Here is a 14,652-nt window from a genome sequence, read left to right on the forward strand (position 1 = left end):
CTGATTGTTGTAACTGAGGTGAGGCAGCATATCTCGTGTTCACCAAGATAGAGACTAAGTTATATTGTGGGTGTTTGTGTGTGTTTCTATTGATATGACCGAGTTTCGTGGCTGAAAGGTTTATGAAACAGAGGTTTATTTCTTGTCCATGCTGCAACCCTGTAGGCTGATGGGGGACTTAGCTCAGCCTGGTCACTCAGGACCCAGGCTGACAAGGGCTTCACCATCTTACCATTTCCCCATCTCAGCACCAGACTTTGGGGTTTGCCGCAGCAGGGGAGGAGAGCACGGAGAACGGCACACCGGTGCTTCAATGCTTCACCAGAACACAGCCCACGTCACTCCACTCACTTCGCGCTAGAAAAAGCAAGTGAGCTGGCCACTGCCAACTCACGGAGGCCACGCATTGCAGTCCTCCGTCATGCCTGGAGGGAGCAGGAATACCGAGGCTTTCCACGTCCCCTCCCTTATTCTATTTGTTCATTAAAAAAATTTTATTATGGCAAAATATACATAACATAAAATTTACCATTTTCTCCATTTTAAGTATACAGTTCAGTGGCAGTAAGTGCATCTGCTCTGCTGTGCAGCAGAATCAACTTGCTGTAAACTCGAGTGCTAAGGACCCTAGTTTCTATCTTTTTCACATTTCTGCATATACAGAACTGTATCTAGCAGCTCCTGCCACCCTTCCTGTGCAGGCCATGGGAGTCACTCTGAAACGCCATCCCCTGCTCTGTAGGAAGGGGGCACTCGTATTTGCATGAGAGGATAATCATACCCAAATCCTTTCATTGGTGATAGAAACTGAGAGAACAAAAATAACTTGAAATAACAATATAAATTTCTATGGATTACATTTCTCTAATACAATTGCAGATTCATAAGTCTAAATTAATAGTATCATTAAATATTTCCTAAGGCCTCTTGTTGGGAAGCCATTCTATGAGCCTGGGTTTCCCGCTCACTTGGCTTCCTAGTCGTTCAGCCTCATCTTAGAATGAAATAGAAAAAGGGAGAAGAGAGATTGACATGTATCTGTTTTGCTGTTGCACTAGGGTGGCTGTGCCATTTGGTATAATTTTTCTGTTGAGATTAGAAGTTGACATCTCAACAAGCGTAAGGTCTTCACAGCTTCCCATTGGGATGTAACAAGTAGGGTCACTCTACAAATATGTTCTGTATCCAAATACAACTTCCTTGGGACTCTAGAGATCATAGAAGGATGGTGAGGTGGAGGGAAGCTTAATTTAGAGAATCTATTCAGCCATTTGTTCCGAAAATTTTCACCAAGCACCTTATGCCAAATTCAGTGTGGGATGCTGGAGTAGCTAAGTTGAATCAGATGATTCCTGCCCAGTAACTCGTAGTCCAGGGGAAGGACTCAGTCTCTCTGGGTATGCATGACCCTGCCTACTCAGAGGTTGTGCCTTAATTCAGAGTGACCCCTGCCTCCTGGCACCACACAGCCACATCTTATGAGAAGATGCTCTGAGGTACCCATCTCTGTTCATGGAAAAAGGCCTAGACCTTTCTGTTTCATTCACATCTTGACCCCACATTCTTGCTCTGTCTCTGCATTTACTTGGGACTTGATCTCCAACTAGATCTTTTTTTCAGGCACAGGCCAGGTGTCAACTTCTTTATCTTGATATTCAAGCATCTTTCTGTAGTCATCGTTTTACACTCATGTCCTGGATCTCTCCGCTCTTCTCTGCACCTGGTCACTTCTCTTTCTGACTTAGTCTGGCCCCCCTGGATTCCCTCCTTACTTTTATCATCCTGGCGGGTACCACCTACCTGGCCTGGCTCCTTCTCTAGGGGAGGGTTAGATAGCTGCACAGTCAGTTCTTGAATTATAAATTAATTTCCCTCTGCTGCTGAGCTGAAGTTGAAACTGCTTTCTTCCTACTATTAGTAGCTGTGTGCTGAAGAGTACTGATATCAGCTCATTTTATTACTAGTCCAAGGGAAACAGTCATGGAAAGAGAAGCAAGCGGCTGCATCTGTGTCTGTTCATGTCTTTATTGATGCTTTGTGAAGAGGCACAGGAGCACTTTCTTTGCTTTATCTCCTTTGGGCTACCTATAAGGCCACGCTACTCCTTATGAATAAAATAATGTAAAGTATCATTTCCAATAATATGACTGGCAGATATTTCCCCCCCTCCTTAACACCTACTAATAATACCCCACAGAACTAGCGTTCTATAGAACACACTCTCGGAAAAACTGAGCCAACTCTAGCTGTCTTTCCAGAGATTCTGTGATTGCCATTAGGTTTAGATTCGCTGTCAAACAAATCAAGGTAACACCATACATAAAATGCCAAATGTATATGAGCCAACCAGTCATTGATGTCAGATGAGTTAAAATTCTTTTTGACTCTTAATGATTACACATTATGCTCCACATGGCTGCCTGGGTGATTTTTCTAAAGTACAAATTGAAGCTTCACAGGCTTACCATTGCCTATGGAATAAAACCTAAATTCTGCAGAACAGTGTTCAAAGCCTGTCATGAGTGACTCCTACTTACTTTTCTAACATCATTTTTCTTCTGGATATCCTGGACTTTGTCCAAGCCACCCTCCTTCACATAGCCAGTATTCCATGCTTTCCTTTGCCTCTGTGCCTTTGCAAATGCGGTTTTCTCTGCCTCGGACTTTCTTTCGCCCTTGTCGAACGCTCTTACTCAGCCTCTAAGGCTCAGCTCAAATGCGCCTCCTGTAAAGGGCCTTCCTTGCCTCCATACACAGAGGTAAGAGGTTTCTCTTACCTGATAGTACCTGATATCGCCAGTGTCACCTACCATTTATCACATTCACATCCTTTCCATTTACTCACTAATTGGATTGTGTCTGCTTTTTCCCCTTGACTGTGAGCCCTCAAAGGGCAAATCCTCTTCTTTATTCATATTTTTGACCTCAGTGTCTGGCACATAGTAGGAACTTAATATGTGTTTGTTGAAAGAATAGACGACGAAATGAAAGAACGATCAGAGTAGAGGATGTTACTGCTTGGTTACAGGTTTGTAGCTGGTGTTTGATAGTCCCGGAATAAAGGAAAATGGTCTCAGTGTTGCTTGGTCACCAGTTGATATTTCTTACCTACAAGGAAAAAAATGAAACACATGAAAAACGTTGCTGGATGATGCAATCCTTAAAGAACAGTGGGACTATTCAGAGAAAGATACCAGGGAGGCGCCTGGTGTTTCCTCATGAAGGACCTTGCTTCTCCCTCACATCCAATCTTCTCCAGTACCCATCACTTCTCTGTCTTTGACTTCTTCCCTAGGCTTTTAAGTATATTCAAACATTCCATGTTAAACAAGAAAGTCAAACAAAAAAGCTCTACTCATGCTTGAAGTTCTAGCTCTCATATCCATGATAAAACCACCTGGGGACATGATACCCAGATCATGTATTTTGATTTCCTAAAGCCACTTGACAGTGTAGCTCCTGAAAGCCTCGCAGACAGGATGGAAAAAGTGGGTTAAGAATTATTTGACGATCGAGTTTAAAGAGCGCAGGTTGTAGATCGGCATTAATCTGGGGGCAGGTCTCGGTGATACGCCAGGCAGTTCTCTTCCACGGGCTCATCTTCCTTCCAGCTCCCTCCTCTGTGTTCTATTGTTGCCAGTCTGGCTTCTTTCCAGCTTCCAGTACTTTCTGCGTTCTCCTCCCCACCAGACCTTTTCCAGAAGGCCACTGTCTCTGCCTGGAAACTTCTTTGCTTTTCCTCCTCACCTCACACATGCCTTTCTCCTCAGCCAGGTCAAATCCCTGTCTTGTGGTGCTCATGGCCCCACATATGTCTGTTTGTAGCACTCATCATGGTTGGAATTTCATTTATTTGTGGGTTATCTTTCTCCATCATTGACTGATTTTTCTTACCAGTGTATTCCCAGGTCCTATATAGCCTTTGGGTTAGATGAACAAGTAAATGAATAAAAGTGCCAAAGTTCGAGTTAAACAAACGCAAGACCAGGATTCTGTGGGAGGCAGCCTGGGGTCCAAAGATGGAGTTAGTGCTCAGACGAAGTGAGTTTGCAATGATTTCCTTGCACCAATATGCCGATGTGTCTTTCCAAGGGCCCTGATTGGCCTGAAGCTTCCTCAAGTCACCATTCTCTGACAGTTGAGAAGATTGATCAGTACGTTGGATTACCAAATCAAGATTCAGATAGAAAGACGAGTGGTCATTCAAGTTATTGAGCATCTTATTAGTCCCATGCTGTAACCTCTAGGGGGAGCTCAAGGCTACCCCTCCTCTTCTCTGGCAAGGTGACCAGAATAGAAGGGGTGGGGCTCTTAGTCTGAGGAATAATGCAATTACAAATGGAGCCGGATTGAACACTCTTTTATTCACCTCATTTCACACAGTTCGATCTTTCTTTTCCTTTTCTTTTTCTTCCCTTCTATGTTTCCCATCAGATGGACTTTGAATGAGTTCACAAAAGTCCTACAAAGGTCACGAGTGCTCCAGTTCAGGTTGACAGGGTGGGAGACATTATAGGGATTTGGGGGCCAATGCTATAATTAGGAGTGAAGATCAAGTTTTTGCCTGGTGCATTTCTGGTGCCTTTAATCTTTAAGCTGTCATCGTGGTGGGAGGCAGTGGTAGATGACATTAAGAACACGTCAGCGAGCCAGGCGCTGTGCTAGGCTCTGGAATACCATGAGTTAGACATCATTCCTGCCCACAGAGACTTCACGTCTCACCATTTAGTCAGCCACATGTCTATGTTTAACCTAAATCATCCCTGGCAAAAATAAAAGATGAAGGAGTCCTGGCTTAATAATAGTAGGAAAACAAAACAAAACAAAACAAAAAAGTTATAATTTACCATAGACTCAGAATGAAAATCTAGAGTGATGTGGCAGCTGAAAAAATTTTGGTAATTTTAGGCTCCGTTAATAGAAATATACTATGTGGATCAAAAGAGTTAATAGTGCCATTGTAATTAGTGCTGGCCAGTCCACATCTGGAGTATCATGTTTCCCTCTGGACACCACATTTGAAGAGAAGAACATGGACAAATTAGAGTGCGTCCAGAGAGGACTGACCAGGACAGCAAGGGGGGCTGGAAAGCCTCTCGAACAGGGATGGTTGAAGAACCTGGGAATGATCAGCCTGGGAAATCAAAGACTTAGGTGGGGGACATCATAGCTATTTTTTGAAGATTTGTCATATGGGAAAGAGCATGGGCCAACCCCTCGTGCTGCTGCAGAGAACACTTCCTGGGGACAGTACTTGGGTGAATGGTGAGATGTTGAGAAAAGAGTTTTAGTTCGACACGAGGAGAAACTTTTCAGCATCCGGGCTGCCTGGCAGCGGACTGGGCCTTCTCTTCCCTTAGCACTTTGCTTTCTTGTCTCCTTTCCTGCCTCTCTTTCTCAGGGTGGGCGCTGGTTTGCAGGTTCTTCCCGCACAATCTCAGTTCTCTGAGCCTTCTTGGTCTCCCTAATGGGAGGAACCCCTAGAATTTATTTCTGTGCAAGTGGAAAGTAACATTGACAGCTACCACTAAGCTAAGCACTTTACAGTGGTGATAGTGAATGCTTAACACAAAGTAAGAGGTAGATCTGATTAACATTTCATTTTACAGATGCAAAGCTTAGATTGCTTGCTCAAAGGCACATATCTAGTTCTATGGACTGAATGGTGAGCCTTTAAAATGCGTGTGTTGAAGCCCTAACTCTCCATGTGGCTGTTTTTGGAAACAGGGCCTCTAAGGAAACAATTAAAGTTAAATGAGACTTAAATGTCCTGGTAAGGACACTAACCCTCCTGATCATAAGGCTGGGGCTCTGATCCAAGAGGGTTAGTGTCCTTATAAGAGTTCTTCCTTCCTCCCTCTCCCCTCAAGCCAGGAAGAGAGCCCTCACCTAAAATCAGATGGGCCAGAATCTTGATCTTGGACTTCTCAGGCTCCAAAACTGTGAGAAAATAAATTTCTGTTGTTTAAGCCACCCAGTCTATGGTATTTCATTATGGCAGCTGGAGCTGACTAATAAAGCTAGTGAATGCGAGAGCCAGAATTTGAACCCAGGAATTCCACTTCCACAGCTTACTCTCCTAACCACCTGCTATACTTGCCTCTCCTCTACCAAAATGTAAATTCATAAACAAAATAAAACAAACCAAGTGGATTAAAAGTTTGGACCAAAGTGGATTAATGGAGTAGGGTCCTCGTCCTCCACTCCAGTGAAAATAAGGGGTAAAAGCGTAGGGCAGAGATAAATATGTAGCTTGCGTGGATGTGTTGAAGGTAGTGGGGCTCAGTGTGTTCCCTGGTCCTGTCGCTCCTTGCCACCTGAACTCTGCACTGTGACTATTAAAAGAAAACAGTTCTCAGATCTACCCCGTGGTCCAGATGGTCTGCACATGCCACCAGGCTAAGCCCTCTTTGTTCAGTGGAACAGTTGGGATTCTGATTTAAATATTGCCTCCTTTTTCTGACACTTTCCCCTCATTCCACTGGGATCTGAGTATCCCATTTTAATTGTGTCTTTATTGCTTTACGCAGGACAAAGCCTTTTATAATGAATAACAAAATTGAAAGGACTTTTTCCTTTTAAAAACCTCTATGACTCACCAAATACACACAAACCACAACCCAATAAAGCCATGATTAAAGTCTCTGTAGAATAAATCTCTCAATGAGTAGAGTTTTGCATTCTGTTACCGCAGGCATCCAAACCCTTTGATGTATGTTGGGCCCTCTTGCTCATAGACCTCTGTCATATCATCACTTTCCCCAGCCATGAATCTCATGCCAGTGGGATTTCTCAGTGGAGAAGTCTTGTCCAACAGGAGGTACAAAGGGAAGGCTTCCTGGAACAAAAAAAGTAGGGAAAAATCATGAAAATGGCCAAGTGAAAGGTAAACCCAGAAGGAGAATTTCATCAGCAAATAGCTTTCCCAGCTGGAATCCTTGCTTGTGCTAAATCCAGAGGCTGCTGGAATAAGTGAGCAAGACTGATTTAGAGGATATTTTGCCCACATTTTGGTCTTTTGGCTCTGTTCTGTATAGAAGCATGTGGTAAAGTAAAAATAAAAAAAGAAAATCCAAGTCTCTGAAACAAAATATTTTCCAGATATAAATTTATATTTACCACCTGAGGCTGTGAGTTTGTGGCACCAAATACCTAGATGCGAACCAGAGAGATTCCCTGAGTTATCTGAATATAAGATTCTGTTATACATGTACAATATTTACTTTGATTTTATTTCTTCTAGCAACTATTAATTCAGAGAGAACTAACTGGCCATCTGTTCTGATAAACTTTAGGTGGCTTGAATTCTTCCCAATTTTTTCTAGAAAAGCTTCTCTTAGGGCAGTTGAAAGCCTCCTTCTTTTGGCGTGTCTATGATATTTTCCTGAAAATACTGATGTTTTTACTTGAGGAATAAAAGAGAGATTGTAATTACAGCAGCAACTGTTGTAGATTCGGAAGGAGCCAACTAAAAAGAGAAGGACTAGAACTGGTTGTTATTTTTAAATGACATTCTTCAAATATGACAAACTGTAAATAAACTGTATATTGCCCTTGAAGGGTTAGAGTCAGAGGTGGAAATTCCACATATGGCCATCAAGGGATCTGGTTTGGGGTTTTCAAATGCTTCAAGACTCCTAACATGGTTTGGCTATGGAATTTATCTCCTTAAAGCTGAAAGAAGACAGACTCTGAGACTCATGGGCACTCCTTGTTTTACACACTTAACTGTGGCATTCTTCATTTTTACAACCATTGCTGAGAGTTATATCGAGTATTATGTAAACTGTCCCGGGTGTAGTCAAAACAGCCCTTCCGGGAAGTTTTAGGACAGTCCAGAAGGTCTGACGCTGCTGAGGGTGACTTGTCATCCCTCTGTTATCAAGATGAAAAAACTGAGGGTCAGAGAAGAAAAAAATCTTGCTCAAGTTTATTTTGAGAGGGACAGACTCTGCATCAGGCCTCCATCATGGCGCTTTGCTGGTCACTGGCCCTTTTTCTACGAGTGGAACTGAGCCTGGTGCCAAGTGGCAGATGACTTTCTCTCTGCCTCACCACCAAATATGCCTTCGAGACCTGCCTGCCTCCTTGTCTGGCTGCCCTTTGGGATGATCTCTACCTCCTGGAGGGTTGGTCATAGCCCCCATCATGTTCTTCCCAATATTCAGAGAAGTTGAGGCTGCCCCTTCCTGACTTCTCCCTATCAAAGACAAGAGCACTAACCATGTGGGACACTGACCCAGGAGCATAAGGCAGTGATTGAATTCCCGCTGGCTGGAGCTAGAGCCAGGATCGTTGTGCCCAGTCTGGCTTAATCGGGACTCTGAGAACCAGAGAGATGAGTCTGGTCACAGTTCTTAAGTGCGACTGAGGCCTAGACATGGGAGGTGTGACTTCCTTCACAAAGGGATGTAACTAGACAAAGTGGTGTGACTTTGCTACTCAAGAGCATGGTCCCTGGAGCAGCATCGTGGGCCTCGCAAAAGGGTGCTTGTTAGGAAGGCAGGACCTCAGCCTCCCACTCGCCACCTACTGCATTGGATCCCCAGATAATTCAGGTGATCGTTCACGTTTGAGAAGCACTTCCCTGGAGAACCCAGGGAAGGCTCAGGTCTAGGGGCCAAGAGCTTGAAACTCAGTAGGGATGTGGTGGGAGGTCAGGAACAAGCCGGTGGAGGCCAAGGTGAGGGGACAGGATGGTTGCTGCCCAGCCGTGCCCCAGAAGATCCAGGCTCCCACCTGGGTGTCACCCCATCAATGCGCCATTTCTGCCAAAAGGAAAATGGACCTACTGATTCTTGCTGTTATAGCTGAAAAGTTGGTGCCTAGATGCTGAGTCCAGAGCCTTGCTGTGCACTTGGGGAATCGTTACCGCCAGCCTCTGCAGAACGTCTGGAATGAGCTCTGCTCGCAGCAGCCTTCTCCTGGCAAGAGTTAATGCTAAGGTGCAGCCGAAGGAATGCGAAGGCTGGAGAGCCAGCTCGCGGGATTGCTATTGCAATCAGAGGACGCCCGAGTCAGAGCTCCGAAGTCCTTTGAAGGGATGCCAGCGTGGACACATGTTTCCAATTCTCATATGCAATCTTGAGACAGTGTGCAAGTTGCACTTTTATTATGTCAAAGTGAAAAGAATGGTGAGGGCGAGATAAAGGGGGAGAGGCCGCCGAGCTGGAGGCTGCCCTTCGCTGTGGCACCAAATGTGAGCGAGGCGTCCAGCAGGCCTCCAGCACAAGTCCCTCCCTGGAGCAGGGGCACGTGGCGCCCACTCTGAGGGCCTCTCTTTTTCCTACTTATTTTGGGGGTCGAGGAAACCCAGCTGATAAGGCTACATGGAGGAAACCCCAACGTTGGGAAGTGATTTGACCAGCTCTTTGGCATTTGGTCTGAATACAAAGATTTGGTGGAGAGCATATGGGCCGAGTGTCCACCCACAGGACTTCACGTGGTTAGCCTTTGCGTTTTCCCAAGATCTGTCCTTGCAGGAGAAGCTAATTCCTTTGCTAGCTCGTAGCTCAGAAGGAGGCGGGGGGACAGAGGTGGCTCTTCTCTCTCTCCCAGCCAGGCCTGGACAACCTCTTGGGTGCGTTTTACGTTGTTTTTAAATCTGGAAGAAGTCCCAGAACAAATGATAATTTCACTCAACTTCTTTTTCCAAACACAGTTCAGAAGTTATTTCCTTTGGGAAGTCTTCCTGGGTTTACTCTTCCAGCCCAATCGCCTCTTATCACTGTAGCCATCATCCGGAATGTTTATTTGCACTAATTTGTTGTGCTTTGTTTTTACGTCAGTGTGTGGGTGCATGAGAATGAAGAAAGTCACTTCGTTGCTGCTTCTTAGTGCTCAGTGGCTCTCTGTGTGGATTTATTTGTATATTGTGTCTATACGTGGACATATATGTATGTACATATACATACAGCTCTGTATATTTACATGTGTTTTATATACAATAATTCGCTCTATGCCAAACACTGGACTAAGTGCCTGACATCTTACCAGAGTGGGTTCTATTATCATCATCCACATTTTCCATCTCAGAAAACTGAAGGGCAGAGAGATAGGTAATTAGTCCACCATCACTCAGCCAAGATAATGGTGACCACGGCAGCCTGACCATGCTCTTCACCATGACACCACCCTCTGAAAGGTGCTCGGATGACTCCCACGCTGTGGCCTCAGAAAGGACCTTGTCTTCAAATCAGACCATTAACGCAATCATTTCTGACACAGGGCTTGCACAGTGTGGGGATGGCGGCGGTGGAGAAAAAGATGGGAACTAAATTCTGTCTTACCTGCCCTAAGGTTTTGAATGAATGCCTGTCACTGGCAAGATTGGGTCCAGGTACTGAAGGGACACAACGGAGGGAACGCACCTTTGAAGTAAAAGAGCAGTCCTGGGTGGGACAAAAGTTCTTTTAGAGCGGCCGCTGGAGCGGGGGGGTGGCGGGGCACCCAACTTAATCTTGGCCCCAGGCCCCTGAGCCATCTCCACAAACTCAGGTGAACTTTGAAAAGGTCAGAGCTTTTCCTTTGCAGACCCAAGTAAATTGGAGCAAAACAGAGCCCACGTGCTTGACGCGTGGAAAGTCTCAGAGCCAATGGTTTATAAACTTGCCAAAGGCTGGGGGAGTAAACACATCCCAGAGAACCGTGGAGCAGTTCTCTGGCAGCGATGCATGAAAACAGAAAGCACAGCCCTCCAGCACTCTCCCTAAGGTGGTCCAAGTTTTAGAACTCAGAGGCTTGCCCAGGCTGATCCACACTGACTGCTTAGGACCGTGTGGACACATAGCGAGCTCTCGGTAAATGCTCGTCGTCATTGCTAGTATTGCTTGTCACAGAACAAACCTATGCCACATTTATAAAACTCTGTCCATGAACCTCCTGGTCTGTTGAAAGTTGTTCCACCCAGTTCTAACATCCTTTCAGTGTTTCTCAGCCAACTCTATTTTTCAAAACTAAAATGTATTACACACTTCTTAAGCACCAGGCACTTACATATATTTATACATATTATCTCATTTAATTATCTCCCAGCTCTCTGAGCAAGGAGCTGTTGTTATCCTATCTCACAGATGGAGAAACTAACACTCCGAAAAGTGAAGCAACTAGTCTAAGGTCACATAGCCTAAGAGGGAAGTATCTCGCTGGTCTGACTCCAAAGCCCACGCACTTAACCACTACGGTAGAGCCTCTACAATCCAGGTGGCCTTCTTGAGCCCAGATTCAAGTCAAATCTGAAGCTGAAGAGCTGTTGGTCTTGCTCTTACCCTTCTGAACCTGGCTGTATTCCATCATGTCCACTGGCCAGAGGCTTTCCCATGCCCAGTGGGCACATCTGCCAACAAACAATTGTTTAGCGACTACCAGCATAGTTGTTACTCTCCTGCGATCGGCACAGGGATTGTTAAGTTTAGAACAAATCACTTTGCCTTCCACTTGCATGGGACATGGCTGTTTCCTTTCAAACACGTGGCTTTGCTCTGTGTTTTTAACTCTGGGCTACAGAAATGGTTATTTTCATTTCACAGCTGCAGGATCTGAGGTCACAGAGGAAGCGGTGGCTCGCCAAGCCTTCAGGGATAGGAATGGGGAGCTGGGCCTGGAACCTAGCTGTGCTGACACCATGCCCAGCGCTTACACTGTCACTCGGGCTGCCTCCTGGGCACCAGGGGCCTGGGCTTCCTACTCTTCCATTCGGGCCTGTGGGGGAGACTCCACGGTCACTGCCGAGTTGGGACGCTGTGCTCTGGAGGGCCCACACTTCCACTCAGTTCTGCTGCCCCAGCCTAACTGTCCCTTTTCTCCAAGCAGTGGAGAACATGTGGCCCAGGAGGGGCAGACCCTGTCCCTCTGTCCCCTGCACTCCAGGTCTGGGGCAGACCCTCCTCCGTCATGCAGATGACGCCGAGGAGCAAGCGGTGAGATGAAAGGACATCCCTGGGCTCCATGGGAATGAAAATAGCCATTAGGTCTGCTGCTGAACATCTGTCCCCCACCGGGGGACTTCTGTGAGGGGGGACAGCAGATGTAGGGGAGGCTGGGGCCCTGGCCGGAGAGGAAGGGTCAGAGGGACACGCTTGGAACATGAGCTAGCGTCAGGCACCGTATTGGTTGAATCAGGAATTTTGCACCAAGCTTCGCTAGGAGAGCTGGACTGTGTCGGGCCGGGGCCAGCTGGGGTATGCTCTCGTGTTCCTTTTTGTGCTGGGGGGACGCCTTCCAGTGACGGACGCTGCTGAGGGGAAGGGATCCGCTCTGACCTCTGGGCTTTGGGGGACCCCTGGCAGGAAAACCTCAGTGAGGCAAGTGAAGGCAACGTTTGCAGGATGTGCAGCTGCTGTTCCACAGCAGAACATAACGGGCGGTTTTAAACTTTTTTTTTGTTTTCATGTGTTCAAGTATCTGGGGCCCGGTGACCCAGGCCAGCCTCTCAGGGGGCAGCCTGGGTGGGTCTGAAAGCCAGAACTGTCCCCTGTGGAGGAGCGGGGGCCAGAGTCCGTGTTGCAGTAACCACCAGGCTTGGGGTTGTTTTTGGATCATGCTGGTTCTGTTCAGCCAAACTGATCATCCCGGAGGTGTGTCAGAACACTGGCTCCCAGGGAGTGACTCTGGGGACAGGGCCTAGAGCAAAAGCTGTCATTGAGGAAGGCAGCAGTGTTGGTAGGGGGCTGCCTTCCCTCTAGGCGGGCAGGTGAGTCTGAGACTCGCTTTGCAGGTCCCGGCGTCTTGCAGTATGGAGTAGCTTCCCAGACTCTCCACGCTGGTGCAGACCAAACCTTCCAGCCTGGGAGCCTCCCTCGCCAGCCCTCACTCACCGCATCCGGGGCCCAGAAGGCCTGTCCAGCTCTAGGAGGAAAGGGCTTGTAAGAGATGCCAGGAAGGTCGAGGCCACTGGCACTGGTGCCCAGTAAAGAGCCACAGGCACAGGTCAGTGGGAGGGCTCCCTGCCGCAGCCTTTATTTGACCAAGTATCTCAGCACAGAATGTTCTGGTTGGTGTTTCTTTAACATAAATCTTTACTCCAACTGCAGTAGCTTTGATAGGAAAAACAGGCCACATTTCATCATGCTTTTACCCTAATCAAATGTCTCTTGTGCCAAAGCTCTCTATGTTTCTAATTTGCCCTATTTGGATTGGATTGGGGGTGGGGTGGGCCCGAGTTAGAGAAATAAGTATGACCATTTGCTTTTTTTATCAGAGGGACAATTTGGGCCTGCTCTCATAAAAACTAGGGTAGACATTTCACCCTGGGGGGAATGGAATGGGTGGGAAAGCAAAGTTCCATTTCAGTGTAAGTGATCTGTCTGGGGAGGAGTTGGAAATTGTGCCTTCGTGGAAAATATAAAACCAACAAAAAAAGTTGCAGGGGAAGGTGGCAGCACGCAGCTGAGTGGAGCCCCGCGCCAGGCTGTACCCTGCAGTCCCTCTGTCACCTCTGCCTCTCTCTGAGATGAGATGCTCTTGGCATAGTCAGTGTTCTTGAGCATATCCCCCCATCTTTCCACCCCCCTCCCCAAAAAGAAGACAGCCAGGGTGCTAGAGGCAGGGGAGGCTGGCGCACCTTCCTCTTTCTCTGCCATGCTCCCTTCCCGCACCCCCTCTGCTCCCCTCTCTCTCTCCTGTTTGTGTCCCCTGTCAGGGAGGAGCAGAAAGCCATTGTTCCCTGCTGGCCTGGCCCACCCTGCCTGGTTTATCTGCGTTGGTTTTACTCCATTGATCTTTGTCTTTTCTTCCCCGACCATCTTCTCTGAGGGTCCCATGACATGACCCTGTCTACCTTTGGTCACTTGTGGAATAAACTGTGTTTCAAAGTTCTTTCCAGGCCGGTCTCTGGCTCTCCTGAGTACAAGCTGACGTTGGGGCGGTTGGAAGTTGCCGTAGGGCTGTTAGTGGGTGGCAAGCGTGTTGGAGGCCCTAACAGTTCCTCTGGTAGTGACGCCTTTCTGCAGGAGGCCACTGGAGGGAAAGCTAGAGGACCAGCCATTAGTATCAAGGCAATCGTAACATGAAATCAAGTAGACGGGGACAGGCCTCAGGAGCTTATTTTGTTACGACTCTATCAGACAGCTTTTCAGCAAAAAGCAGATCTCCCCCTAGAAGCGAGCCAGCCTCACAGGTCCTCGGTGCGAGCTCCCTCCTATCTATAGAGTACATGGGTCCCTCCAGGACAGAGCCTTCTGATGAGGCCCCACAAACGTCCCCAGTGGAGCAATCAAGGCTTGTGGATCCAGGCTGGGGGTAGGTAATCCAAGGATTAGGTGGTTTTGGCTGTGGAATGCAGAACGAAGTTGCAAGCCAGCCGACTTCCCTTCCTAATCACAGCGGCTTAGGCTAATATCTGAGACCAGGGAGCCTTCCCTGAAGTCGCAGGCCGGGCTGGGGTGGACTGGGGTGCACTGGGGTGGGCCGGGGTGGGCTGGGGGTTGCAGGCGCGCCTGAGAGGGAGCCAGGCGGTGCTGTGGACAACCTACCCTGTGTGTCCCCACACTGGCAGATGGTCCCCCAGGGGAAAATGACTGAAGTGCCGGCACACAGGATGCTTCCAAAAATTTAATAAATAATGATTTTTTAAAACTGTATAAACTATAAATTACCATGCAGTCCTTATAATTTAAAATAATTTACAGGCTGAGGTAGGGAGGGGCCCAGGAG

Source organism: Pteropus alecto, unplaced genomic scaffold, assembly GCF_000325575.1.
Source record: "Pteropus alecto unplaced genomic scaffold, ASM32557v1 scaffold106, whole genome shotgun sequence".
Taxonomy (NCBI): domain Eukaryota; kingdom Metazoa; phylum Chordata; class Mammalia; order Chiroptera; family Pteropodidae; genus Pteropus; species Pteropus alecto.